Source organism: Paramisgurnus dabryanus, chromosome 2 (genome assembly GCF_030506205.2).
Source record: "Paramisgurnus dabryanus chromosome 2, PD_genome_1.1, whole genome shotgun sequence".
NCBI classification, from domain to species: Eukaryota; Metazoa; Chordata; class Actinopteri; order Cypriniformes; family Cobitidae; genus Paramisgurnus; species Paramisgurnus dabryanus.
In genome coordinates, this window is record NC_133338.1 from 14,550,002 (window position 1) to 14,576,748 (window position 26,747).

A 26,747-nucleotide genomic window follows, 5' to 3' on the forward strand; every position below is an offset into this window, starting at 1 on the left:
GACAACTAACACCAATAGCCGACTCCACCAAAAATCTATCAACATGTTTGTTGAAATAGGCAACAATCACAGCACTCTCATATCACAACAAGGCAAAAACCACACAGATTTTAATGTTAGTTTACACAAACAAAACAACTATTAGCAAATTCTTTCTTTCAACCTCAAATAATGAACCCACTCTGATCATGCACTTCTCTTCTTTAAACTTATTAGGATTAAAGAACATTCATCAATAGCAATGATCTGTGATAATGATCAGCAACCATTGCTTGATTCATGCTCAGAGAAGCACATCAACACTCTTCATCGTGGTTCCAGAGACTCAACTCTTTCAAAACACATTTCCCAGTTTAGAAACTATAGAAATGATCCCTGAAAGCATAGTCTTGACATCTCACCGCACTTACCGAACACAACTTCTGACAGACGATGAACCTGAATGATGGTAAGTTGTGGCCTTATGATTCTGAGAGGGACAAAAGGCTCAGAAACACAAAACTATAAAACCTTCATTATGGATTGTAGTTAATGAATGGATGTGTGCAAATCTGTTAAAAACAATGCGTTATTTGTAGTATTTAGGGATACAGCATTGGCATGGGCAGTCGTCGACTACTCGTTAGAGAGTCTGGCTTGTATCCCGAGAGTTGCCGGTTCGAGTCTCACGGCCTGCAGGTTGCCACTGGTTGCAGGTTGGATTTTGGCAGGATTTTACTATCGCGGACAGATTTCCAAGGTCCGCCACAAAACCCTCGTATCACGACCAAATCGGACCTCGTTACGGCTGCCGAAGGTCGTTATGTATAAGTATGCCAGCAACGTGATTCGAACCTGTCTCGAGCTGTCACAGACCCACAAGTACTTTCAAACCTGTTTGATATTATCCCCAAGAGATCTCGTAATGTGAGCGACACAATGACAACTCGTAAGTCATCCAGCCAATCCCAGTGCAGATGGTATTAACAGAGAAAGGTCTACCAATTGAAGGGCACGTTGATCATCCATTCATGGAGCAATGGCCTGATAGTTGAAATTTCTCGCCAGAATTTATGTGAGAAAATGTATTTTCGCTGATGGTCAGGAACGCCTCTTTATCGAGTGTTTTGTAGTGTGTGCAGCTTGTCAGCGGTGTGTTGTGTAGTATGCTTGCAGCTAGATCAAGACGACAACACGAAAAGAAACTTCGTTGCGCAGTTTGAGCAAAACACTGATTCAGGTAGTTTTCCAAAACCGTTGTGTGTTTGCGACAACTAACACCAATAGCCGACTCCACCAAAAATCTATCAACATGTTTGTTGAAATAGGCAACAACCACAGCACTCTCATATCACAACAAGGCAAAAACCACACGGATTTTAATGTTAGTTTACACAAACAAAACAACTACTGGCACATTCTTTCTTTCAACCTCAAATAATGAACCCACTCTGATCATGCACTTCTCTTCTTTAAACTTATTAGGATTAAAGAACATTCATCAATAGCAATGATCTGTGATAATGATCAGCAACCATTCCTTGATTCATGCTCAGAGAAGCACATCAACACTCTTCATCGTGGTTCCAGAGACTCAACTCTTTCAAAACACATTTCCCAGTTTAGAAACTATAGAAATGATCCCTGAAAGCATAGTCTTGACATCTCACCGCGCTTACCGAACACAACTTCTGACAGACGATGAACCTGAATGATGGTAAGTTGTGGCCTTATGATTCTGAGAGGGACAAAAGGCTCAGAAACACAAAACTATAAAACCTTCATTATGGATTGTAGTTAATGAATGGATGTGTGCAAATCTGTTAAAAACAATGCGTTATTTGAAGTATTTAGGGATACAACATTGGCATGGGCAGTCGTCGACTACTCGATAGAGAGTCTGGCTTATATCCCGAGAGTTGCTGGTTTGAGTCTCACGGCCTGCAGGTTGCGACTGGTTGCAGGTTGGATTTTGGCGGGATTTTGCTATCGCGGACAAATTTCCAAGGTCTGCCACAAAACCCTCGTATCGCGACCAAATCGGATCTCGTTACGGCTGCCGAAGGTCGTTATGTATAAGTATGCCAGCAACGTGATTCGAACCTGTCTCGAGCTGTCACAGACCCACAAATACTTTCAAACCTGTTTGATATTATCCCCAAGAGATCTCGTAATGTGAGCGACACAATGACAACTCGTAAGTCATCCAGCCAATCCCAGTGCAGATGGTATTAACAGAGAAAGGTCCACCAATTGAAGGGCACGTTGATCATCCATTTATGAAGCAATGGCCTGATAGTTGAAATTTCTCGCCAGAATTTATGTGAGAAAATGTATTTTCGCTGATGGTCAGGAACGCCTCTTTATCGAGTGTTTTGTAGTGTGTGCAGCTTGTCAGCGGTGTGTTGTGTAGTATGCTTGCAGCTAGATCAAGACGACAACACGAAAAGAAACCTCGTTGCGCAGTTTGAGCAAAACACTGATTCAGGTAGTTTTCCAAACCCGTTGTGTGTTTGCGACAACTAACACCAATAGCCGACTCCACCAAAAATCTATCAACATGTTTGTTGAAATAGGCAACAACCACAGCACTCATGTTAGTTTACACAAACAAAACAACTATTGGCACATTCTTTCTTTCAACCTCAAATAATGAACCCACTCTGATCAAGCACTTCTCTTCTTTAAACTTATTAGGATTAAAGAACATTCATCAATAGCAATGATCTATGATAATGATCAGCAACCATTCCTTGATTCATGCTCAGAGAAGCACATCAACACTCTTCATCGTGGTTCCAGAGACTCAACTCTTTCAAAACACATTTCCCAGTTTAGAAACTATAGAAATGATCCCTGAAAGCATAGTCTTGACATCTCACCGCGCTTACCGAACACAACTTCTGACAGACGATGAACCTGAATGATGGTAAGTTGTGGCCTTATGATTCTGAGAGGGACAAAAGGCTCAGAAACACAAAACTATAAAACCTTCATTATGGATTGTAGTTAATAAATGGATGTGTGCAAATCTGTTAAAAACAATGCGTTATTTGTAGTATTTAGGGATACAGCATTGGCATGGGCAGTCGTCGACTACTCGTTAGAGAGTCTGGCTTGTATCCCGTGAGTTGCCGGTTCGAGTCTCACGGCCTGCAGGTTGCCACTGGTTGCAGGTTGGATTTTGGCAGGATTTTGCTATCGCGGACAGATTTCCAAGATCCGCCACAAAACCCTCGTATCGCGACCAAATCGACCTCGTTACGGCTGCCGAAGGTCGTTATGTATAAGTATGCCAGCAACGTGATTCGAACCTGTCTCGAGCTGTCACAGACCCACAATTACTTTCAAACCTGTTTGATATTATCCCCAAGAGATCTCGTAATGTGAGCGACACAATGACAACTCGTAAGTCATCCAGCCAATCCCAGTGCAGATGGTATTAACAGAGAAAGGTCTACTAAGGTCTAGAGAGTCGGGCTTGTATCCCGAGAGTTGCCGGTTCGAGTCTCATGGCCTGCATGTTGCGACTTGTTGGATTATGGCGGGATTTTGCTACCGCAGACAGATTTCCAAGGTCTGCCACAAAACCTTCGTATCGCGACCAAATCGGACCTTGTTACGGCTGCCGAAGATCGTTATGTATAAGTATGCCAGCAACGTGATTCGAACCTGTCTCGAGCTGTCACAGACCCACAAATACTTTCAAACCTGTTTGATATTATCCCCAAGAGATCTCGTAATGTGAGCGACACAATGACAACTCGTAAGTCATCCAGCCAATCCCAGTGCAGATGGTATTAACAGAGAAAGGTCTACCAATTGAAGGGCACGTTGATCATCCATTCATGGAGCAATGGCCTGATAGTTGAAATTTCTCGCCAGAATTTATGTGAGAAAATGTATTTTCGCTGATGGTCAGGAACGCCTCTTTATCAAGTGTTTTGTAGTGTGTGCAGCTTGTCAGCGGTGTGTTGTGTAGTATGCTTGCAGCTAGATCAAGACGACAACACGAAAAGAAACTTCGTTGCGCAGTTTGAGCAAAACACTGATTCAGGTAGTTTTCCAAAACCGTTGTGTGTTTGCGACAACTAACACCAATAGCCGACTCCACCAAAAATCTATCAACATGTTTGTTGAAATAGGCAACAACCACAGCACTCTCATATCACAACAAGGCAAAAACCACACGGATTTTAATGTTAGTTTACACAAACAAAACAACTACTGGCACATTCTTTCTTTCAACCTCAAATAATGAACCCACTCTGATCATGCACTTCTCTTCTTCAAACTTATTAGGATTAAAGAACATTCATCAATAGCAATGATCTGTGATAATGATCAGCAACCATTCCTTGATTCATGCTCAGAGAAGCACATCAACACTCTTCATCGTGGTTCCAGAGACTCAACTCTTTCAAAACACATTTCCCAGTTTAGAAACTATAGAAATGATCCCTGAAAGCATAGTCTTGACATCTCAACGCGCTTACCGAACACAACTTCTGACAGACGATGAACCTGAATGATGGTAAGTTGTGGCCTTATGATTCTGAGAGGGACAAAAGGCTCAGAAACACAAAACTATAAAACCTTCATTATGGATTGTAGTGAATGAATGGATGTGTGCAAATCTGTTAAAAACAATGCGTTATTTGTAGTATTTAGGGATACAGCATTGGCATGGGCAGTCGTCGACTACTCGTTAGAGAGTCTGGCTTGTATCCCGAGAGTTGCCGGTTCGAGTCTCACGGCCTGCAGGTTGCCACTGGTTGCAGGTTGGATTTTGGCAGGATTTTACTATCGCGGACAGATTTCCAAGGTCCGCCACAAAACCCTCGTATCACGACCAAATCGGACCTCGTTACGGCTGCCGAAGGTCGTTATGGTATAAGTATGCCAGCAACGTGATTCGAACCTGTCTCGAGCTGTCACAGACCCACAAGTACTTTCAAACCTGTTTGATATTATCCCCAAGAGATCTTGTAATGTGAGCGACACAATGACAACTCGTAAGTCATCCAGCCAATCCCAGTGCAGATGGTATTAACAGAGAAAGGTCTACCAATTGAAGGGCACGTTGATCATCCATTCCTGAAGCAATGGCCTGATAGTTGAAATTTCTCGCCAGAATTTATGTGAGAAAAGTATTTTCGCTGATGGTCAGGAACGCCTCTTTATCGAGTGTTTTGTAGTGTGTGCAGCTTGTCAGCGGTGTGTTGTGTAGTATGCTTGCAGCTAGATCAAGACGACAACACGAAAAGAAACCTCGTTGCGCAGTTTGAGCAAAACACTGATTCAGGTAGTTTTCCAAACCCGTTGTGTGTTTGCGACAACTAACACCAATAGCCGACTCCACCAAAAATCTATCAACATGTTTGTTGAAATAGGCAACAATCACAGCACTCTCATATCACAACAAGGCAAAAACCACACGGATTTTAATGTTAGTTTACACAAACAAAACAACTATTAGCAAATTCTTTCTTTCAACCTCAAATAATGAACCCACTCTGATCATGCACTTCTCTTCTTTAAACTTATTAGGATTAAAGAACATTCATCAATAGCAATGATCTGTGATAATGATCAGCAACCATTGCTTGATTCATGCTCAGAGAAGCACATCAACACTCTTCATCGTGGTTCCAGAGACTCAACTCTTTCAAAACACATTTCCCAGTTTAGAAACTATAGAAATGATCCCTGAAAGCATAGTCTTGACATCTCACCGCGCTTACCGAACACAACTTCTGACAGACGATGAACCTGAATGATGGTAAGTTGTGGCCTTATGATTCTGAGAGGGACAAAAGGCTCAGAAACACAAAACTATAAAACCTTCATTATGGATTGTAGTTAATGAATGGATGTGTGCAAATCTGTTAAAAACAATGCGTTATTTGAAGTATTTAGGGATACAACATTGGCATGGGCAGTCGTCGACTACTCGATAGAGAGTCTGGCTTATATCCCGAGAGTTGCTGGTTTGAGTCTCACGGCCTGCAGGTTGCGACTGGTTGCAGGTTGGATTTTGGCGGGATTTTGCTATCGCGGACAAATTTCCAAGGTCTGCCACAAAACCCTCGTATCGCGACCAAATCGGATCTCGTTACGGCTGCCGAAGGTCGTTATGTATAAGTATGCCAGCAACGTGATTCGAACCTGTCTCGAGCTGTCACAGACCCACAAATACTTTCAAACCTGTTTGATATTATCCCCAAGAGATCTCGTAATGTGAGCGACACAATGACAACTCGTAAGTCATCCAGCCAATCCCAGTGCAGATGGTATTAACAGAGAAAGGTCCACCAATTGAAGGGCACGTTGATCATCCATTTATGAAGCAATGGCCTGATAGTTGAAATTTCTCGCCAGAATTTATGTGAGAAAATGTATTTTCGCTGATGGTCAGGAACGCCTCTTTATCGAGTGTTTTGTAGTGTGTGCAGCTTGTCAGCGGTGTGTTGTGTAGTATGCTTGCAGCTAGATCAAGACGACAACACGAAAAGAAACCTTGTTGCGCAGTTTGAGCAAAACACTGATTCAGGTAGTTTGCCAAACCCGTTGTGTGTTTGCGACAACTAACACCAATAGCCGACTCCACCAAAAATCTATCAACATGTTTGTTGAAATAGGCAACAACCACAGCACTCATGTTAGTTTATGTTAGTTTACACAAACAAAACAACTATTGGCACATTCTTTCTTTCAACCTCAAATAATGAACCCACTCTGATCATGCACTTCTCTTCTTTAAACTTATTAGGATTAAAGAACATTCATCAATAGCAATGATCTGTGATAATGATCAGCAACCATTCCTTGATTCATGCTCAGAGAAGCACATCAACACTCTTTCAAAACACATTTCCCAGTTTAGAAACTATAGAAATGATCCCTGAAAGCATAGTCTTGACATCTCACCGCGCTTACCGAACACAACTTCTGACAGACGATGAACCTGAATGATGGTAAGTTGTGGCCTTATGATTCTGAGAGGGACAAAAGGCTCAGAAACACAAAACTATAAAACCTTCATTATGGATTGTAGTTAATGAATGGATGTGTGCAAATCTGTTAAAAACAATGCGTTATTTGTAGTATTTAGGGATACAGCATTGGCATGGGCAGTCGTCGACTACTCGTTAGAGAGTCTGGCTTGTATCCCGTGAGTTGCCGGTTCGAGTCTCACGGCCTGCAGGTTGCCACTGGTTGCAGGTTGGATTTTGGCAGGATTTTGCTATCGCGGACAGATTTCCAAGGTCCGCCACAAAACCCTCGTATCGCGACCAAATCGACCTCGTTACGGCTGCCGAAGGTCGTTATGTATAAGTATGCCAGCAACGTGATTCGAACCTGTCTCGAGCTGTCACAGACCCACAATTACTTTCAAACCTGTTTGATATTATCCCCAAGAGATCTCGTAATGTGAGCGACACAATGACAACTCGTAAGTCATCCAGCCAATCCCAGTGCAGATGGTATTAACAGAGAAAGGTCTACTAAGGTCTAGAGAGTCGGGCTTGTATCCCGAGAGTTGCCGGTTCGAGTCTCATGGCCTGCATGTTGCGACTTGTTGGATTATGGCGGGATTTTGCTACCGCAGACAGATTTCCAAGGTCTGCCACAAAACCTTCGTATCGCGACCAAATCGGACCTTGTTACGGCTGCCGAAGATCGTTATGTATAAGTATGCCAGCAACGTGATTCGAACCTGTCTCGAGCTGTCACAGACCCACAAATACTTTCAAACCTGTTTGATATTATCCCCAAGAGATCTCGTAATGTGAGCGACACAATGACAACTCGTAAGTCATCCAGCCAATCCCAGTGCAGATGGTATTAACAGAGAAAGGTCTACCAATTGAAGGGCACGTTGATCATCCATTCATGGAGCAATGGCCTGATAGTTGAAATTTCTCGCCAGAATTTATGTGAGAAAATGTATTTTCGCTGATGGTCAGGAACGCCTCTTTATCGAGTGTTTTGTAGTGTGTGCAGCTTGTCAGCGGTGTGTTGTGTAGTATGCTTGCAGCTAGATCAAGACGACAACACGAAAAGAAACTTCGTTGCGCAGTTTGAGCAAAACACTGATTCAGGTAGTTTTCCAAAACCGTTGTGTGTTTGCGACAACTAACACCAATAGCCGACTCCACCAAAAATCTATCAACATGTTTGTTGAAATAGGCAACAACCACAGCACTCTCATATCACAACAAGGCAAAAACCACACGGATTTTAATGTTAGTTTACACAAACAAAACAACTACTGGCACATTCTTTCTTTCAACCTCAAATAATGAACCCACTCTGATCATGCACTTCTCTTCTTCAAACTTATTAGGATTAAAGAACATTCATCAATAGCAATGATCTGTGATAATGATCAGCAACCATTCCTTGATTCATGCTCAGAGAAGCACATCAACACTCTTCATCGTGGTTCCAGAGACTCAACTCTTTCAAAACACATTTCCCAGTTTAGAAACTATAGAAATGATCCCTGAAAGCATAGTCTTGACATCTCACCGCGCTTACCGAACACAACTTCTGACAGACGATGAACCTGAATGATGGTAAGTTGTGGCCTTATGATTCTGAGAGGGACAAAAGGCTCAGAAACACAAAACTATAAAACCTTCATTATGGATTGTAGTTAATGAATGGATGTGTGCAAATCTGTTAAAAACAATGCGTTATTTGTAGTATTTAGGGATACAGCATTGGCATGGGCAGTTGTCGACTACTCGTTAGAGAGTCTGGCTTGTATCCCGAGAGTTGCCGGTTCGAGTCTCACGGCCTGCAGGTTGCGACTGGTTGCAGGTTGGATTTTGGCAGGATTTTACTATCGCGGACAGATTTCCAAGGTCCGCCACAAAACCCTCGTATCACGACCAAATCGGACCTCGTTACGGCTGCCGAAGGTCGTTATGTATAAGTATGCCAGCAACGTGATTCGAACCTGTCTCGAGCTGTCACAGACCCACAAGTACTTTCAAACCTGTTTGATATTATCCCCAAGAGATCTCGTAATGTGAGCGACACAATGACAACTCGTAAGTCATCCAGCCAATCCCAGTGCAGATGGTATTAACAGAGAAAGGTCTACCAATTGAAGGGCACGTTGATCATCCATTCCTGAAGCAATGGCCTAATAGTTGAAATTTCTCGCCAGAATTTATGTGAGAAAATGTATTTTCGCTGATGGTCAGGAAAGCCTCTTTATCGAGTGTTTTGTAGTGTGTGCAGCTTGTCAGCGGTGTGTTGTGTAGTATGCTTGCAGCTAGATCAAGACGACAACACGAAAAGAAACCTCGTTGCGCAGTTTGAGCAAAACACTAATTCAGGTAGTTTTCCAAACCCGTTGTGTGTTTGCGACAACTAACACCAATAGCCGACTCCACCAAAAATCTATCAACATCTTGGTTGAAATAGGCAACAATCACAGCACTCTCATATCACAACAAGGCAAAAACCACACGGATTTTAATGTTAGTTTACACAAACAAAACAACTATTAGCAAATTCTTTCTTTCAACCTCAAATAATGAACCCACTCTGATCATGCACTTCTCTTCTTTAAACTTATTAGGATTAAAGAACATTCATCAATAGCAATGATCTGTGATAATGATCAGCAACCATTGCTTGATTCATGCTCAGAGAAGCACATCAACACTCTTCATCGTGGTTCCAGAGACTCAACTCTTTCAAAACACATTTCCCAGTTTAGAAACTATAGAAATGATCCCTGAAAGCATAGTCTTGACATCTCACCGCGCTTACCGAACACAACTTCTGACAGACGATGAACCTGAATGATGGTAAGTTGTGGCCTTATGATTCTGAGAGGGACAAAAGGCTCAGAAACACAAAACTATAAAACCTTCATTATGGATTGTAGTTAATGAATGGATGTGTGCAAATCTGTTAAAAACAATGCGTTATTTGAAGTATTTAGGGATACAACATTGGCATGGGCAGTCGTCGACTACTCGATAGAGAGTCTGGCTTATATCCCGAGAGTTGCTGGTTTGAGTCTCACGGCCTGCAGGTTGCGACTGGTTGCAGGTTGGATTTTGGCGGGATTTTGCTATCGCGGACAAATTTCCAAGGTCTGCCACAAAACCCTCGTATCGCGACCAAATCGGACCTCGTTACGGCTGCCGAAGGTCGTTATGTATAAGTATGCCAGCAACGTGATTCGAACCTGTCTCGAGCTGTCACAGACCCACAAATACTTTCAAACCTGTTTGATATTATCCCCACGAGATCTCGTAATGTGAGCGACACAATGACAACTCGTAAGTCATCCAGCCAATCCCAGTGCAGATGGTATTAACAGAGAAAGGTCCACCAATTGAAGGGCACATTGATCATCCATTTATGAAGCAATGGCCTGATAGTTGAAATTTCTCGCCAGAATTTATGTGAGAAAATGTATTTTCGCTGATGGTCAGGAACGCCTCTTTATCGAGTGTTTTGTAGTGTGTGCAGCTTGTCAGCGGTGTGTTGTGTAGTATGCTTGCAGCTAGATCAAGACGACAACACGAAAAGAAACCTCGTTGCGCAGTTTGAGCAAAACACTGATTCAGGTAGTTTTCCAAACCCGTTGTGTGTTTGCGACAACTAACACCAATAGCCGACTCCACCAAAAATCTATCAACATGTTTGTTGAAATAGGCAACAACCACAGCACTCATGTTAGTTTACACAAACAAAACAACTATTGGCACATTCTTTCTTTCAACCTCAAATAATGAACCCACTCTGATCATGCACTTCTCTTCTTTAAACTTATTAGGATTAAAGAACATTCATCAATAGCAATGATCAGCAACCATTCCTTGATTCATGCTCAGAGAAGCACATCAACACTCTTCATCGTGGTTCCAGAGACTCAACTCTTTCAAAACACATTTCCCAGTTTAGAAACTATAGAAATGATCCCTGAAAGCATAGTCTTGACATCTCACCGCGCTTACCGAACACAACTTCTGACAGACGATGAACCTGAATGATGGTAAGTTGTGGCCTTATGATTCTGAGAGGGACAAAAGGCTCAGAAACACAAAACTATAAAACCTTCATTATGGATTGTAGTTAATGAATGGATGTGTGCAAATCTGTTAAAAACAATGCGTTATTTGTAGTATTTAGGGATACAGCATTGGCATGGGCAGTCGTCGACTACTCGTTAGAGAGTCTGGCTTGTATCCCGTGAGTTGCCGGTTCGAGTCTCACGGCCTGCAGGTTGCCACTGGTTGCAGGTTGGATTTTGGCAGGATTTTGCTATCGCGGACAGATTTCCAAGGTCCGCCACAAAACCCTCGTATCGCGACCAAATCGGACCTCGTTACGGCTGCCGAAGGTCGTTATGTATAAGTATGCCAGCAACGTGATTCGAACCTGTCTCGAGCTGTCACAGACCCACAAATACTTTCAAACCTGTTTGATATTATCCCCAAGAGATCTCGTAATGTGAGCGACACAATGACAACTCGTAAGTCATCCAGCCAATCCCAGTGCAGATGGTATTAACAGAGAAAGGTCTACTAAGGTCTAGAGAGTCGGGCTTGTATCCCGAGAGTTGCCGGTTCGAGTCTCATGGCCTGCATGTTGCGACTTGTTGGATTATGGCGGGATTTTGCTACCGCAGACAGATTTCCAAGGTCTGTCACAAAACCTTCGTATCGCGACCAAATCGGACCTTGTTACGGCTGCCGAAGATCGTTATGTATAAGTATGCCAGCAACGTGATTCGAACCTGTCTCGAGCTGTCACAGACCCACAAATGCTTTCAAACCTGTTTGATATTATCCCCAAGAGATCTCGTAATGTGAGCGACACAATGACAACTCGTAAGTCATCCAGCCAATCCCAGTGCAGATGGTATTAACAGAGAAAGGTCTACCAATTGAAGGGCACGTTGATCATCCATTCATGGAGCAATGGCCTGATAGTTGAAATTTCTCGCCAGAATTTATGTGAGAAAATGTATTTTCGCTGATGGTCAGGAACGCCTCTTTATCGAGTGTTTTGTAGTGTGTGCAGCTTGTCAGCGGTGTGTTGTGTAGTATGCTTGCAGCTAGATCAAGACGACAACACGAAAAGAAACTTCGTTGCGCAGTTTGAGCAAAACACTGATTCAGGTAGTTTTCCAAAACCGTTGTGTGTTTGCGACAACTAACACCAATAGCCGACTCCACCAAAAATCTATCAACATGTTTGTTGAAATAGGCAACAACCACAGCACTCTCATATCACAACAAGGCAAAAACCACACGGATTTTAATGTTAGTTTACACAAACAAAACAACTACTGGCACATTCTTTCTTTCAACCTCAAATAATGAACCCACTCTGATCATGCACTTCTCTTCTTCAAACTTATTAGGATTAAAGAACATTCATCAATAGCAATGATCTGTGATAATGATCAGCAACCATTGCTTGATTCATGCTCAGAGAAGCACATCAACACTCTTCATCGTGGTTCCAGAGACTCAACTCTTTCAAAACACATTTCCCAGTTTAGAAACTATAGAAATGATCCCTGAAAGCATAGTCTTGACATCTCACCGCGCTTACCGAACACAACTTCTGACAGACGATGAACCTGAATGATGGTAAGTTGTGGCCTTATGATTCTGAGAGGGACAAAAGGCTCAGAAACACAAAACTATAAAACCTTCATTATGGATTGTAGTTAATGAATGGATGTGTGCAAATCTGTTAAAAACAATGCGTTATTTGAAGTATTTAGGGATACAACATTGGCATGGGCAGTCGTCGACTACTAGATAGAGAGTCTGGCTTATATCCCGAGAGTTGCTGGTTTGAGTCTCACGGCCTGCAGGTTGCGACTGGTTGCAGGTTGGATTTTGGCGGGATTTTGCTATCGCGGACAAATTTCCAAGGTCTGCCACAAAACCCTCGTATCGCGACCAAATCGGACCTCGTTACGGCTGCCGAAGGTCGTTATGTATAAGTATGCCAGCAACGTGATTCGAACCTGTCTCGAGCTGTCACAGACCCACAAATACTTTCAAACCTGTTTGATATTATCCCCAAGAGATCTCGTAATGTGAGCGACACAATGACAACTCGTAAGTCATCCAGCCAATCCCAGTGCAGATGGTATTAACAGAGAAAGGTCCACCAATTGAAGGGCACGTTGATCATCCATTTATGAAGCAATGGCCTGATAGTTGAAATTTCTCGCCAGAATTTATGTGAGAAAATGTATTTTCGCTGATGGTCAGGAACGCCTCTTTATCGAGTGTTTTGTAGTGTGTGCAGCTTGTCAGCAGTGTGTTGTGTAGTATGCTTGCAGCTAGATCAAGACGACAACACGAAAAGAAACCTCGTTGCGCAGTTTGAGCAAAACACTGATTCAGGTAGTTTTCCAAACCCGTTGTGTGTTTGCGACAACTAACACCAATAGCCGACTCCACCAAAAATCTAGCAACATGTTTGTTGAAATAGGCAACAACCACAGCACTCATGTTAGTTTATGTTAGTTTACACAAACAAAACAACTATTGGCACATTCTTTCTTTCAACCTCAAATAATGAACCCACTCTGATCATGTACTTCTCTTCTTTAAAGGGGACATATTATGAGATTTTTTTTAAGATGTAAACTAAGTCTAAAATAGGTCTGAGCAAAAGTGTGCCGTTTTGGGTGTGTCATTTAAAATGCAAATGAGCGGATGAAGTGCAACCACTGATCACAATGATGGTGGTTTGTTGCAATTGAAACTCAATTGTGCTGTGAAATATTTTATCTCTCTCTTTCTCTCCATACTAAATGGTTGTGCTGTGATTGGATAGTGCAGATAAAGGGGGCGGTATTACCTTACTCTGACATCACAATAAGGGCCAAATTACAATGACCTATTTTTTCACATGCTTGCAGAAAATGGTTTACCAAAACTAAGTTATTGGGTTGATCTTTTTAACATTTTCTAGGTTGATAGAAGCACTGGGGACACAATTATAGCACTTAAACATGGAAAAAGTCAGATTTTCATAATATGTCCCCTTTAAACTTATTAGGATTAAAGAACATTCAGCAATAGCAATGATCAGCAACCATTCCTTGATTCATGCTCAGAGAAGCACATCAACACTCTTCATCGTGGTTCCAGAGACTCAACTCTTTCAAAACACATTTCCCAGTTTAGAAACTATAGAAATGATCCCTGAAAGCATAGTCTTGACATCTCACCGCGCTTACCGAACACAACTTCTGACAGACGATGAACCTGAATGATGGTAAGTTGTGGCCTTATGATTCTGAGAGGGACAAAAGGCTCAGAAACACAAAACTATAAAACCTTCATTATGGATTGTAGTTAATGAATGGATGTGTGCAAATCTGTTAAAAACAATGCGTTATTTGTAGTATTTAGGGATACAGCATTGGCATGGGCAGTCGTCGACTACTCGTTAGAGAGTCTGGCTTGTATCCCGTGAGTTGCCGGTTCGAGTCTCACGGCCTGCAGGTTGCCACTGGTTGCAGGTTGGATTTTGGCAGGATTTTGCTATCGCGGACAGATTTCCAAGGTCCGCCACAAAACCCTCGTATCGCGACCAAATCGACCTCGTTACGGCTGCCGAAGGTCGTTATGTATAAGTATGCCAGCAACGTGATTCGAACCTGTCTCGAGCTGTCACAGACCCACAATTACTTTCAAACCTGTTTGATATTATCCCCAAGAGATCTCGTAATGTGAGCGACACAATGACAACTCGTAAGTCATCCAGCCAATCCCAGTGCAGATGGTATTAACAGAGAAAGGTCTACTAAGGTCTAGAGAGTCGGGCTTGTATCCCGAGAGTTGCCGGTTCGAGTCTCATGGCCTGCATGTTGCGACTTGTTGGATTATGGCGGGATTTTGCTACCGCAGACAGATTTCCAAGGTCTGCCACAAAACCTTCGTATCGCGACCAAATCGGACCTTGTTACGGCTGCCGAAGATCGTTATGTATAAGTATGCCAGCAACGTGATTCGAACCTGTCTCGAGCTGTCACAGACCCACAAATACTTTCAAACCTGTTTGATATTATCCCCAAGAGATCTAGTAATGTGAGCGACACAATGACAACTCGTAAGTCATCCAGCCAATCCCAGTGCAGATGGTATTAACAGAGAAAGGTCTACCAATTGAAGGGCACGTTGATCATCCATTCATGGAGCAATGGCCTGATAGTTGAAATTTCTCGCCAGAATTTATGTGAGAAAATGTATTTTCGCTGATGGTCAGGAACGCCTCTTTATCGAGTGTTTTGTAGTGTGTGCAGCTTGTCAGCGGTGTGTTGTGTAGTATGCTTGCAGCTAGATCAAGACGACAACACGAAAAGAAACTTCGTTGCGCAGTTTGAACAAAACACTGATTCAGGTAGTTTTCCAAAACCGTTGTGTGTTTGCGACAACTAACACCAATAGCCGACTCCACCAAAAATCTATCAACATGTTTGTTGAAATAGGCAACAACCACAGCACTCTCATATCACAACAAGGCAAAAACCACACGGATTTTAATTTTAGTTTACACAAACAAAACAACTACTGGCACATTCTTTCTTTCAACCTCAAATAATGAACCCACTCTGATCATGCACTTCTCTTCTTCAAACTTATTAGGATTAAAGAACATTCATCAATAGCAATGATCTGTGATAATGATCAGCAACCATTCCTTGATTCATGCTCAGAGAAGCACATCAACACTCTTCATCGTGGTTCTAGAGACTCAACTCTTTCAAAACACATTTCCCAGTTTAGAAACTATAGAAATGATCCCTGAAAGCATAGTCTTGACATCTCAACGCGCTTACCGAACACAACTTCTGACAGACGATGAACCTGAATGATGGTAAGTTGTGGCCTTATGATTCTGAGAGGGACAAAAGGCTCAGAAACACAAAACTATAAAACCTTCATTATGGATCGTAGTTAATGAATGGATGTGTGCAAATCTGTTAAAAACAATGCGTTATTTGTAGTATTTAGGGATACAGCATTGGCATGGGCAGTCGTCGACTACTCGTTAGAGAGTCTGGCTTGTATCCCGAGAGTTGCCGGTTCGAGTCTCACGGCCTGCAGGTTGCCACTGGTTGCAGGTTGGATTTTGGCAGGATTTTACTATCGCAGACAGATTTCCAAGGTCCGCCACAAAACCCTCGTATCACGACCAAATCGGACCTCGTTACGGCTGCCGAAGGTCGTTATGTATAAGTATGCCAGCAACGTGATTCGAACCTGTCTCGAGCTGTCACAGACCCACAAGTACTTTCAAACCTGTTTGATATTATCCCCAAGAGATCTCGTAATGTGAGCGACACAATGACAACTCGTAAGTCATCCAGCCAATCCCAGTGCAGATGGTATTAACAGAGAAAGGTCTACCAATTGAAGGGCACGTTGATCATCCATTCCTGAAGCAATGGCCTGATAGTTGAAATTTCTCGCCAGAATTTATGTGAGAAAATGTATTTTCGCTGATGGTCAGGAACGCCTCTTTATCGAGTGTTTTGTAGTGTGTGCAGCTTGTCAGCGGTGTGTTGTGTAGTATGCTTGCAGCTAGATCAAGACGACAACACGAAAAGAAACCTCGTTGCGCAGTTTGAGCAAAACACTGATTCAGGTAGTTTTCCAAACCCGTTGTGTGTTTGCGACAACTAACACCAATAGCCGACTCCACGAAAAATCTATCAACATGTTTGTTGAAATAGGCAACAATCACAGCACTCTCATATCACAACAAGGCAAAAACCACACAGATTTTAATGTTAGTTTACACAAACAAAACAACTATTAACAAATTCTTTCTTTCAACCTCAAATAATGAACCCACTCTGATCATGCACTTCTCTTCTTTAAACTTATTAGGATTAAAGAACATTCATCAATAGCAATGATCTGTGATAATGATCAGCAACCATTGCTTGATTCATGCTCAGAGAAGCACATCAACACTCTTCATCGTGGTTCCAGAGACTCAACTCTTTCAAAACACATTTCCCAGTTTAGAAACTATAGAAATGATCCCTGAAAGCATAGTCTTAACATCTCACCGCGCTTACCGAACACAACTTCTGACAGACGATGAACCTGAATGATGGTAAGTTGTGGCCTTATGATTCTGAGAGGGACAAAAGGCTCAGAAACACAAAACTATAAAACCTTCATTATGGATTGTAGTTAATGAATGGATGTGTGCAAATCTGTTAAAAACAATGCGTTATTTGAAGTATTTAGGGATACAACATTGGCATGGGCAGTCGTCGACTACTCGATAGAGAGTCTGGCTTATATCCCGAGAGTTGCTGGTTTGAGTCTCACGGCCTGCAGGTTGCGACTGGTTGCAGGTTGGATTTTGGCGGGATTTTGCTATCGCGGACAAATTTCCAAGGTCTGCCACAAAACCCTCGTATCGCGACCAAATCGGATCTCGTTACGGCTGCCGAAGGTCGTTATGTATAAGTATGCCAGCAACGTGATTCGAACCTGTCTCGAGCTGTCACAGACCCACAAATACTTTCAAACCTGTTTGATATTATCCCCAAGAGATCTCGTAATGTGAGCGACACAATGACAACTCGTAAGTCATCCAGCCAATCCCAGTGCAGATGGTATTAACAGAGAAAGGTCCACCAATTGAAGGGCACGTTGATCATCCATTTATGAAGCAATGGCCTGATAGTTGAAATTTCTCGCCAGAATTTATGTGAGAAAATGTATTTTCGCTGATGGTCAGGAACGCCTCTTTATCGAGTGTTTTGTAGTGTGTGCAGCTTGTCAGCGGTGTGTTGTGTAGTATGCTTGCAGCTAGATCAAGACGACAACACGAAAAGAAACCTCGTTGCGCAGTTTGAGCAAAACACTGATTTAGGTAGTTTTCCAAACCCGTTGTGTGTTTGCGACAACTAACACCAATAGCCGACTCCACCAAAAATCTATCAACATGTTTGTTGAAATAGGCAACAACCACAGCACTCATGTTAGTTTATGTTAGTTTACACAAACAAAACAACTATTGGCACATTCTTTCTTTCAACCTCAAATAATGAACCCACTCTGATCATGCACTTCTCTTCTTTAAACTTATTAGGATTAAAGAACATTCATCAATAGCAATGATCTGTGATAATGATCAGCAACCATTCCTTGATTAATGCTCAGAGAAGCACATCAACACTCTTCATCGTGGTTCCAGAGACTCAACTCTTTCAAAACACATTTCCCAGTTTAGAAACTATAGAAATGATTCCTGAAAGCATAGTCTTGACATCTCACCGCGCTTAACGAACACAACTTCTGACAGACGATGAACCTGAATGATGGTAAGTTGTGGCCTTATGATTCTGAGAGGGACAAAAGGCTCAGAAACACAAAACTATAAAACCTTCATTATGGATTGTAGTTAATGAATGGATGTGTGCAAATCTGTTAAAAACAATGCGTTATTTGTAGTATTTAGGGATACAGCATTGGCATGGGCAGTCGTCGACTACTCGTTAGAGAGTCTGGCTTGTATCCCGTGAGTTGCCGGTTCGAGTCTCACGGCCTGCAGGTTGCCACTGGTTGCAGGTTGGATTTTGGCAGGATTTTGCTATCGCGGACAGATTTCCAAGGTCTGCCACAAAACCCTCGTATCGCGACCAAATCGACCTCGTTACGGCTGCCGAAGGTCGTTATGTATAAGTATGCCAGCAACGTGATTCGAACCTGTCTCGAGCTGTCACAGACCCACAATTACTTTCAAACCTGTTTGATATTATCCCCAAGAGATCTCGTAATGTGAGCGACACAATGACAACTCGTAAGTCATCCAGCCAATCCCAGTGCAGATGGTATTAACAGAGAAAGGTCTACTAAGGTCTAGAGAGTCGGGCTTGTATCCCGAGAGTTGCCGGTTCGAGTCTCATGGCCTGCATGTTGCGACTTGTTGGATTATGGCGGGATTTTGCTACCGCAGACAGATTTCCAAGGTCTGTCACAAAACCTTCGTATCGCGACCAAATCGGACCTTGTTACGGCTGCCGAAGATCGTTATGTATAAGTATGCCAGCAACGTGATTCGAACCTGTCTCGAGCTGTCACAGACCCACAAATGCTTTCAAACCTGTTTGATATTATCCCCAAGAGATCTCGTAATGTGAGCGACACAATGACAACTCGTAAGTCATCCAGCCAATCCCAGTGCAGATGGTATTAACAGAGAAAGGTCTACCAATTGAAGGGCACGTTGATCATCCATTCATGGAGCAATGGCCTGATAGTTGAAATTTCTCGCCAGAATTTATGTGAGAAAATGTATTTTCGCTGATGGTCAGGAACGGCTCTTTATCGAGTGTTTTGTAGTGTGTGCAGCTTGTCAGCGGTGTGTTGTGTAGTATGCTTGCAGCTAGATCAAGACGACAACACGAAAAGAAACTTCGTTGCGCAGTTTGAGCAAAACACTGATTCAGGTAGTTTTCCAAAACCGTTGTGTGTTTGCGACAACTAACACCAATAGCCGACTCCACCAAAAATCTATCAACATGTTTGTTGAAATAGGCAACAACCACAGCAATCTCATATCACAACAAGGCAAAAACCACACGGATTTTAATGTTAGTTTACACAAACAAAACAACTACTGGCACATTCTTTCTTTCAACCTCAAATAATGAACCCACTCTGATCATGCACTTCTCTTCTTCAAACTTATTAGGATTAAAGAACATTCATCAATAGCAATGATCTGTGATAATGATCAGCAACCATTGCTTGATTCATGCTCAGAGAAGCACATCAACACTCTTCATCGTGGTTCCAGAGACTCAACTCTTTCAAAACACATTTCCCAGTTTAGAAACTATAGAAATGATCCCTGAAAGCATAGTCTTGACATCTCACCGCGCTTACCGAACACAACTTCTGACAGACGATGAACCTGAATGATGGTAAGTTGTGGCCTTATGATTCTGAGAGGGACAAAAGGCTCAGAAACACAAAACTATAAAACCTTCATTATGGATTGTAGTTAATGAATGGATGTGTGCAAATCTGTTAAAAACAATGCGTTATTTGAAGTATTTAGGGATACAACATTGGCATGGGCAGTCGTCGACTACTCGATAGAGAGTCTGGCTTATATCCCGAGAGTTGCTGGTTTGAGTCTCACGGCCTGCAGGTTGCGACTGGTTGCAGGTTGGATTTTGGCGGGATTTTGCTATCGCGGACAAATTTCCAAGGTCTGCCACAAAACCCTCGTATCGCGACCAAATCGGACCTCGTTACGGCTGCCGAAGGTCGTTATGTATAAGTATGCCAGCAACGTGATTCGAACCTGTCTCGAGCTGTCACAGACCCACAAATACTTTCAAACCTGTTTGATATTATCCCCAAGAGATCTCGTAATGTGAGCGACACAATGACAACTCGTAAGTCATCCAGCCAATCCCAGTGCAGATGGTATTAACAGAGAAAGGTCCACCAATTGAAGGGCACGTTGATCATCCATTTATGAAGCAATGGCCTGATAGTTGAAATTTCTCGCCAGAATTTATGTGAGAAAATGTATTTTCGCTGATGGTCAGGAACGCCTCTTTATCGAGTGTTTTGTAGTGTGTGCAGCTTGTCAGCGGTGTGTTGTGTAGTATGCTTGCAGCTAGATCAAGACGACAACACGAAAAGAAACCTCGTTGCGCAGTTTGAGCAAAACACTGATTCAGGTAGTTTTCCAAACCCGTTGTGTGTTTGCGACAACTAACACCAATAGCCGACTCCACCAAAAATCTATCAACATGTTTGTTGAAATAGGCAACAATCACAGCACTCTCATATCACAACAAGGCAAAAACCACACGGATTTTAATGTTAGTTTACACAAACAAAACAACTATTAGCAAATTCTTTCTTTCAACCTCAAATAATGAACCCACTCTGATCATGCACTTCTCTTCTTTAAACTTATTAGGATTAAAGAACATTCATCAATAGCAATGATCTGTGATAGCGATCAGCAACCATTGCTTGATTCATGCTCAGAGAAGCACATCAACACTCTTCATCGTGGTTCTAGAGATTCAACTCTTTCGAAACACAATTCTTAGTTTAGAGACTATAGAAATGATCCCTGAAAGCATAGTCTTGACATCTCACCGCGCTTACCGAACACAACTTCTGACAGACGATGAACCTGAATGATGGTAAGTTGTGGCCTTATGATTCTGAGAGGGACAAAAGGCTCAGAAACACAAAACTATAAAACCTTCATTATGGATTGTAGTTAATGAATGGATGTGTGCAAATCTGTTAAAAACAATGCGTTATTTGAAGTATTTAGGGATACAACATTGGCATGGGCAGTCGTCGACTACTCGATAGAGAGTCTGGCTTATATCCCGAGAGTTGCTGGTTTGAGTCTCACGGCCTGCAGGTTGCGACTGGTTGCAGGTTGGATTTTGGCGGGATTTTGCTATCGCGGACAAATTTCCAAGGTCTGCCACAAAACCCTCGTATCGCAACCAAATCGGACCTCGTTACGGCTGCCGAAGGTCGTTATGTATAAGTATGCCAGCAACGTGATTCGAACCTGTCTCGAGCTGTCACAGACCCACAAATACTTTCAAACCTGTTTGATATTATCCCCAAGAGATCTCGTAATGTGAGCGACACAATGACAACTCGCAAGTCATCCAGCCAATCCCAGTGCAGATGGTATTAACAGAGAAAGGTCCACCAATTGAAGGGCACGTTGATCATCCATTCATGAAGCAATGGCCTGATAGTTGAAATTTCTTGCCAGAATTTATGTGAGAAAATGTATTTTCGCTGATGGTCAGGAACGCCTCTTTATCGAGTGTTTTGTAGTGTGTGCAGCTTGTCAGCGGTGTGTTGTGTAGTATGTTGGCAGCTAGATCAAGACGACAACACGAAAAGAAACCTCGTTGCGCAGTTTGAGCAAAACACTGATTCAGGTAGTTTTCCAAACCGGTTGTGTGTTTGCGACAACTAACACCAATAGCCGACTCCACCAAAAATCTATCAACATGTTTGTTGAAATAGGCAACAATCACAGCACTCTTATATCACAACAAGGCAAAAACCACACGGATTTTAATGTTAGTTTACACAAACAAAACAACTATTAGCAAATTCTTTCTTTCAACCTCAAATAATGAACCCACTCTGATCATGCACTTCTCTTCTTTAAACTTATTAGGATTAAAGAACATTCATCAATAGCAATGATCTGTGATAATGATCAGCAACCATTGCTTGATTCATGCTCAGAGAAGCACATCAACACTCTTCATCTTGGTTCTAGAGATTCAACTCTTTCGAAACACAATTCCTAGTTTAGAGACTATAGAAATGATTCCTGAAAGCATAGTCTTGACATCTCACCGCGCTTACCGAACACAACTTCTGACAGACGATGAACCTGAATGATGGTAAGTTGTGGCCTTATGATTCTGAGAGGGACAAAAGGCTCAGAAACACAAAACTATAAAACCTTCATTATGGATTGTAGTTAATGAATGGATGTGTGCAAATCTGTTAAAAACAATGCGTTATTTGAAGTATTTAGGGATACAACATTGGCATGGGCAGTCGTCGACTACTCGATAGAGAGTCTGGCTTATATCCCGAGAGTTGCTGGTTTGAGTCTCACGGCCTGCAGGTTGCGACTGGTTGCAGGTTGGATTTTGGCGGGATTTTGCTATCGCGGACAAATTTCCAAGGTCTGCCACAAAACCCTCGTATCGCAACCAAATCGGACCTCGTTACGGCTGCCGAAGGTCGTTATGTATAAGTATGCCAGCAACGTGATTCGAACCTGTCTCGAGCTGTCACAGACCCACAAATACTTTCAAACCTGTTTGATATTATCCCCAAGAGATCTCGTAATGTGAGCGACACAATGACAACTCGTAAGTCATCCAGCCAATCCCAGTGCAGATGGTATTAACAGAGAAAGGTCCACCAATTGAAGGGCACGTTGATCATCCATTTATGAAGCAATGGCCTGATAGTTGAAATTTCTCGCCAGAATTTATGTGAGAAAATGTATTTTCGCTGATGGTCAGGAACGCCTCTTTATCGAGTGTTTTGTAGTGTGTGCAGCTTGTCAGCGGTGTGTTGTGTAGTATGCTTGCAGCTAGATCAAGACGACAACACGAAAAGAAACCTCGTTGCGCAGTTTGAGCAAAACACTGATTCAGGTAGTTTTCCAAACCCGTTGTGTGTTTGCGACAACTAACACCAATAGCCGACTCCACCAAAAATCTATCAACATGTTTGTTGAAATAGGCAACAATCACAGCACTCTCATATCACAACAAGGCAAAAACCACACGGATTTTAATGTTAGTTTACACAAACAAAACAACTATTAGCAAATTCTTTCTTTCAACCTCAAATAATGAACCCACTCTGATCATGCACTTCTCTTCTTTAAACTTATTAGGATTAAAGAACATTCATCAATAGCAATGATCTGTGATAGCGATCAGCAACCATTGCTTGATTCATGCTCAGAGAAGCACATCAACACTCTTCATCGTGGTTCTAGAGATTCAACTCTTTCGAAACACAATTCCTAGTTTAGAGACTATAGAAATGATCCCTGAAAGCATAGTCTTGACATCTCACCGCGCTTACCGAACACAACTTCTGACAGACGATGAACCTGAATGATGGTAAGTTGTGGCCTTATGATTCTGAGAGGGACAAAAGGCTCAGAAACACAAAACTATAAAACCTTCATTATGGATTGTAGTTAATGAATGGATGTGTGCAAATCTGTTAAAAACAATGCGTTATTTGAAGTATTTAGGGATACAACATTGGCATGGGCAGTCGTCGACTACTCGATAGAGAGTCTGGCTTATATCCCGAGAGTTGCTGGTTTGAGTCTCACGGCCTGCAGGTTGCGACTGGTTGCAGGTTGGATTTTGGCGGGATTTTGCTATCGCGGACAAATTTCCAAGGTCTGCCACAAAACCCTCGTATCGCAACCAAATCGGACCTCGTTACGGCTGCCGAAGGTCGTTATGTATAAGTATGCCAGCAACGTGATTCGAACCTGTCTCGAGCTGTCACAGACCCACAAATACTTTCAAACCTGTTTGATATTATCCCCAAGAGATCTCGTAATGTGAGCGACACAATGACAACTCGCAAGTCATCCAGCCAATCCCAGTGCAGATGGTATTAACAGAGAAAGGTCCACCAATTGAAGGGCACGTTGATCATCCATTCATGAAGCAATGGCCTGATAGTTGAAATTTCTTGCCAGAATTTATGTGAGAAAATGTATTTTCGCTGATGGTCAGGAACGCCTCTTTATCGAGTGTTTTGTAGTGTGTGCAGCTTGTCAGCGGTGTGTTGTGTAGTATGTTGGCAGCTAGATCAAGACGACAACACAAAAAGAAACCTCGTTGCGCAGTTTGAGCAAAACACTGATTCAGGTAGTTTTCCAAACCGGTTGTGTGTTTGCGACAACTAACACCAATAGCCGACTCCACCAAAAATCTATCAACATGTTTGTTGAAATAGGCAACAATCACAGCACTCTTATATCACAACAAGGCAAAAACCACACGGATTTTAATGTTAGTTTACACAAACAAAACAACTATTAGCAAATTCTTTCTTTCAACCTCAAATAATGAACCCACTCTGATCATGCACTTCTCTTCTTTAAACTTATTAGGATTAAAGAACATTCATCAATAGCAATGATCTGTGATAATGATCAGCAACCATTGCTTGATTCATGCTCAGAGAAGCACATCAACACTCTTCATCGTGGTTCTAGAGATTCAACTCTTTCGAAACACAATTCCTAGTTTAGAGACTATAGAAATGATCCCTGAAAGCATAGTCTTGACATCTCACCGCGCTTACCGAACACAACTTCTGACAGACGATGAACCTGAATGATGGTAAGTTGTGGCCTTATGATTCTGAGAGGGACAAAAGGCTCAGAAACACAAAACTATAAAACCTTCATTATGGATTGTAGTTAATGAATAGATGTGTGCAAATCTGTTAAAAACAATGCGTTATTTGAAGTATTTAGGGATACAACATTGGCATGGGCAGTCGTCGACTACTCGATAGAGAGTCTGGCTTATATCCCGAGAGTTGCTGGTTTGAGTCTCACGGCCTGCAGGTTGCGACTGGTTGCAGGTTGGATTTTGGCGGGATTTTGCTATCGCGGACAAATTTCCAAGGTCTGCCACAAAACCCTCGTATCGCGACCAAATCGGACCTCGTTACGGCTGCCGAAGGTCGTTATGTATAAGTATGCCAGCAACGTGATTCGAACCTGTCTCGAGCTGTCACAGACCCACAAATACTTTCAAACCGGTTTGATATTTTCCCCAAGAGATCTCGTAATGTGAGCGACACAATGACAACTCGCAAGTCATCCAGCCAATCCCAGTGCAGATGGTATTAACAGAGAAAGGTCCACCAATTGAAGGGCACGTTGATCATCCATTCATGAAGCAATGGCCTGATAGTTGAAATTTCTTGCCAGAATTTATGTGAGGAAAATGTATTTTCGCTGATGGTCAGGAACGCCTCTTTATCGAGTGTTTTGTAGTGTGTGCAGCTTGTCAGCGGTGTGTTGTGTAGTATGCTTGCAGCTAGATCAAGACGATAACACGAAAAGAAACTTCGTTGCGCAGTTTGAGCAAAACACTGATTCAGGTAGTTTTCCAAAACCGTTGTGTGTTTGCGACAACTAACACCAATAGCCGACTCCACCAAAAATCTATCAACATGTTTGTTGAAATAGGCAACAACCACAGCACTCTCATATCACAACAAGGCAAAAACCACACGGATTTTAATGTTAGTTTACACAAACAAAACAACTACTGGCACATTCTTTCTTTCAACCTCAAATAATGAACCCACTCTGATCATGCACTTCTCTTCTTCAAACTTATTAGGATTAAAGAACATTCATCAATAGCAATGATCTGTGATAATGATCAGCAACCATTGCTTGATTCATGCTCAGAGAAGCACATCAACACTCTTCATCGTGGTTCCAGAGACTCAACTCTTTCAAAACACATTTCCCAGTTTAGAAACTATAGAAATGATCCCTGAAAGCATAGTCTTGACATCTCACCGCGCTTACCGAACACAACTTCTGACAGACGATGAACCTGAATGATGGTAAGTTGTGGCCTTATGATTCTGAGAGGGACAAAAGGCTCAGAAACACAAAACTATAAAACCTTCATTATGGATTGTAGTTAATGAATGGATGTGTGCAAATCTGTTAAAAACAATGCGTTATTTGAAGTATTTAGGGATACAACATTGGCATGGGCAGTCGTCGACTACTCGATAGAAAGTCTGGCTTATATCCCGAGAGTTGCTGGTTTGAGTCTCACGGCCTGCAGGTTGCGACTGGTTGCAGGTTGGATTTTGGCGGGATTTTGCTATCGCGGACAAATTTCCAAGGTCTGCCACAAAACCCTCGTATCGCAACCAAATCGGACCTCGTTACGGCTGCCGAAGGTCGTTATGTATAAGTATGCCAGCAACGTGATTCGAACCTGTCTCGAGCTGTCACAGACCCACAAATACTTTCAAACCTGTTTGATATTATCCCCAAGAGATCTCGTAATGTGAGCGACACAATGACAACTCGCAAGTCATCCAGCCAATCCCAGTGCAGATGGTATTAACAGAGAAAGGTCCACCAATTGAAGGGCACGTTGATCATCCATT

The 26,747-nt window shown here is 42.4% G+C and overlaps 17 non-coding genes and 3 pseudogenes across 17 annotated transcripts; all 20 read right to left on the reverse strand.

Annotated features, from left to right (window-relative positions):
- Positions 1–176: 176 nt before the first annotated feature.
- Positions 177–391, reverse strand: LOC135784740 (small nucleolar RNA U3). Its single transcript, XR_010546065.1, has one exon. It is a non-coding gene; the product is annotated as a small nucleolar RNA U3 (small nucleolar RNA).
- A 1,033-nt stretch (positions 392–1,424) lies between these two features.
- Positions 1,425–1,639, reverse strand: LOC135736855 (small nucleolar RNA U3). Its single transcript, XR_010527963.2, has one exon. It is a non-coding gene; the product is annotated as a small nucleolar RNA U3 (small nucleolar RNA).
- Positions 1,640–2,636: 997 nt separating this feature from the next.
- LOC135736870 (small nucleolar RNA U3) lies at positions 2,637–2,851 on the reverse strand. The gene has a single exon (XR_010527977.2). It is a non-coding gene; the product is annotated as a small nucleolar RNA U3 (small nucleolar RNA).
- Positions 2,852–4,241: 1,390 nt separating this feature from the next.
- On the reverse strand, positions 4,242–4,456 carry LOC135736856 (small nucleolar RNA U3). The gene has a single exon (XR_010527964.2). It is a non-coding gene; the product is annotated as a small nucleolar RNA U3 (small nucleolar RNA).
- Positions 4,457–5,489: 1,033 nt separating this feature from the next.
- On the reverse strand, positions 5,490–5,704 carry LOC135736871 (small nucleolar RNA U3). The gene has a single exon (XR_010527978.2). It is a non-coding gene; the product is annotated as a small nucleolar RNA U3 (small nucleolar RNA).
- Positions 5,705–6,716: 1,012 nt separating this feature from the next.
- LOC135784809 (small nucleolar RNA U3) lies at positions 6,717–6,899 on the reverse strand (annotated as a pseudogene).
- Positions 6,900–8,289: 1,390 nt separating this feature from the next.
- LOC135736857 (small nucleolar RNA U3) lies at positions 8,290–8,504 on the reverse strand. The gene has a single exon (XR_010527965.2). It is a non-coding gene; the product is annotated as a small nucleolar RNA U3 (small nucleolar RNA).
- Positions 8,505–9,537: 1,033 nt separating this feature from the next.
- LOC135784743 (small nucleolar RNA U3) lies at positions 9,538–9,752 on the reverse strand. Its single transcript, XR_010546068.1, has one exon. It is a non-coding gene; the product is annotated as a small nucleolar RNA U3 (small nucleolar RNA).
- Positions 9,753–10,749: 997 nt separating this feature from the next.
- Positions 10,750–10,951, reverse strand: LOC135784798 (small nucleolar RNA U3; annotated as a pseudogene).
- A 1,391-nt stretch (positions 10,952–12,342) lies between these two features.
- Positions 12,343–12,557, reverse strand: LOC135784750 (small nucleolar RNA U3). The gene has a single exon (XR_010546075.1). It is a non-coding gene; the product is annotated as a small nucleolar RNA U3 (small nucleolar RNA).
- A 1,460-nt stretch (positions 12,558–14,017) lies between these two features.
- Positions 14,018–14,208, reverse strand: LOC135784811 (small nucleolar RNA U3; annotated as a pseudogene).
- Positions 14,209–15,598: 1,390 nt separating this feature from the next.
- LOC135736861 (small nucleolar RNA U3) lies at positions 15,599–15,813 on the reverse strand. Its single transcript, XR_010527969.2, has one exon. It is a non-coding gene; the product is annotated as a small nucleolar RNA U3 (small nucleolar RNA).
- A 1,033-nt stretch (positions 15,814–16,846) lies between these two features.
- LOC135736873 (small nucleolar RNA U3) lies at positions 16,847–17,061 on the reverse strand. Its single transcript, XR_010527980.2, has one exon. It is a non-coding gene; the product is annotated as a small nucleolar RNA U3 (small nucleolar RNA).
- Positions 17,062–18,068: 1,007 nt separating this feature from the next.
- On the reverse strand, positions 18,069–18,283 carry LOC135784805 (small nucleolar RNA U3). Its single transcript, XR_010546124.1, has one exon. It is a non-coding gene; the product is annotated as a small nucleolar RNA U3 (small nucleolar RNA).
- A 1,390-nt stretch (positions 18,284–19,673) lies between these two features.
- On the reverse strand, positions 19,674–19,888 carry LOC135784751 (small nucleolar RNA U3). The gene has a single exon (XR_010546076.1). It is a non-coding gene; the product is annotated as a small nucleolar RNA U3 (small nucleolar RNA).
- A 1,033-nt stretch (positions 19,889–20,921) lies between these two features.
- LOC135736875 (small nucleolar RNA U3) lies at positions 20,922–21,136 on the reverse strand. Its single transcript, XR_010527982.2, has one exon. It is a non-coding gene; the product is annotated as a small nucleolar RNA U3 (small nucleolar RNA).
- Positions 21,137–22,169: 1,033 nt separating this feature from the next.
- Positions 22,170–22,384, reverse strand: LOC135736866 (small nucleolar RNA U3). Its single transcript, XR_010527973.2, has one exon. It is a non-coding gene; the product is annotated as a small nucleolar RNA U3 (small nucleolar RNA).
- Positions 22,385–23,417: 1,033 nt separating this feature from the next.
- Positions 23,418–23,632, reverse strand: LOC135736867 (small nucleolar RNA U3). The gene has a single exon (XR_010527974.2). It is a non-coding gene; the product is annotated as a small nucleolar RNA U3 (small nucleolar RNA).
- A 1,033-nt stretch (positions 23,633–24,665) lies between these two features.
- Positions 24,666–24,880, reverse strand: LOC135784735 (small nucleolar RNA U3). The gene has a single exon (XR_010546060.1). It is a non-coding gene; the product is annotated as a small nucleolar RNA U3 (small nucleolar RNA).
- A 1,034-nt stretch (positions 24,881–25,914) lies between these two features.
- Positions 25,915–26,129, reverse strand: LOC135784752 (small nucleolar RNA U3). The gene has a single exon (XR_010546077.1). It is a non-coding gene; the product is annotated as a small nucleolar RNA U3 (small nucleolar RNA).
- Positions 26,130–26,747: the final 618 nt, after the last annotated feature.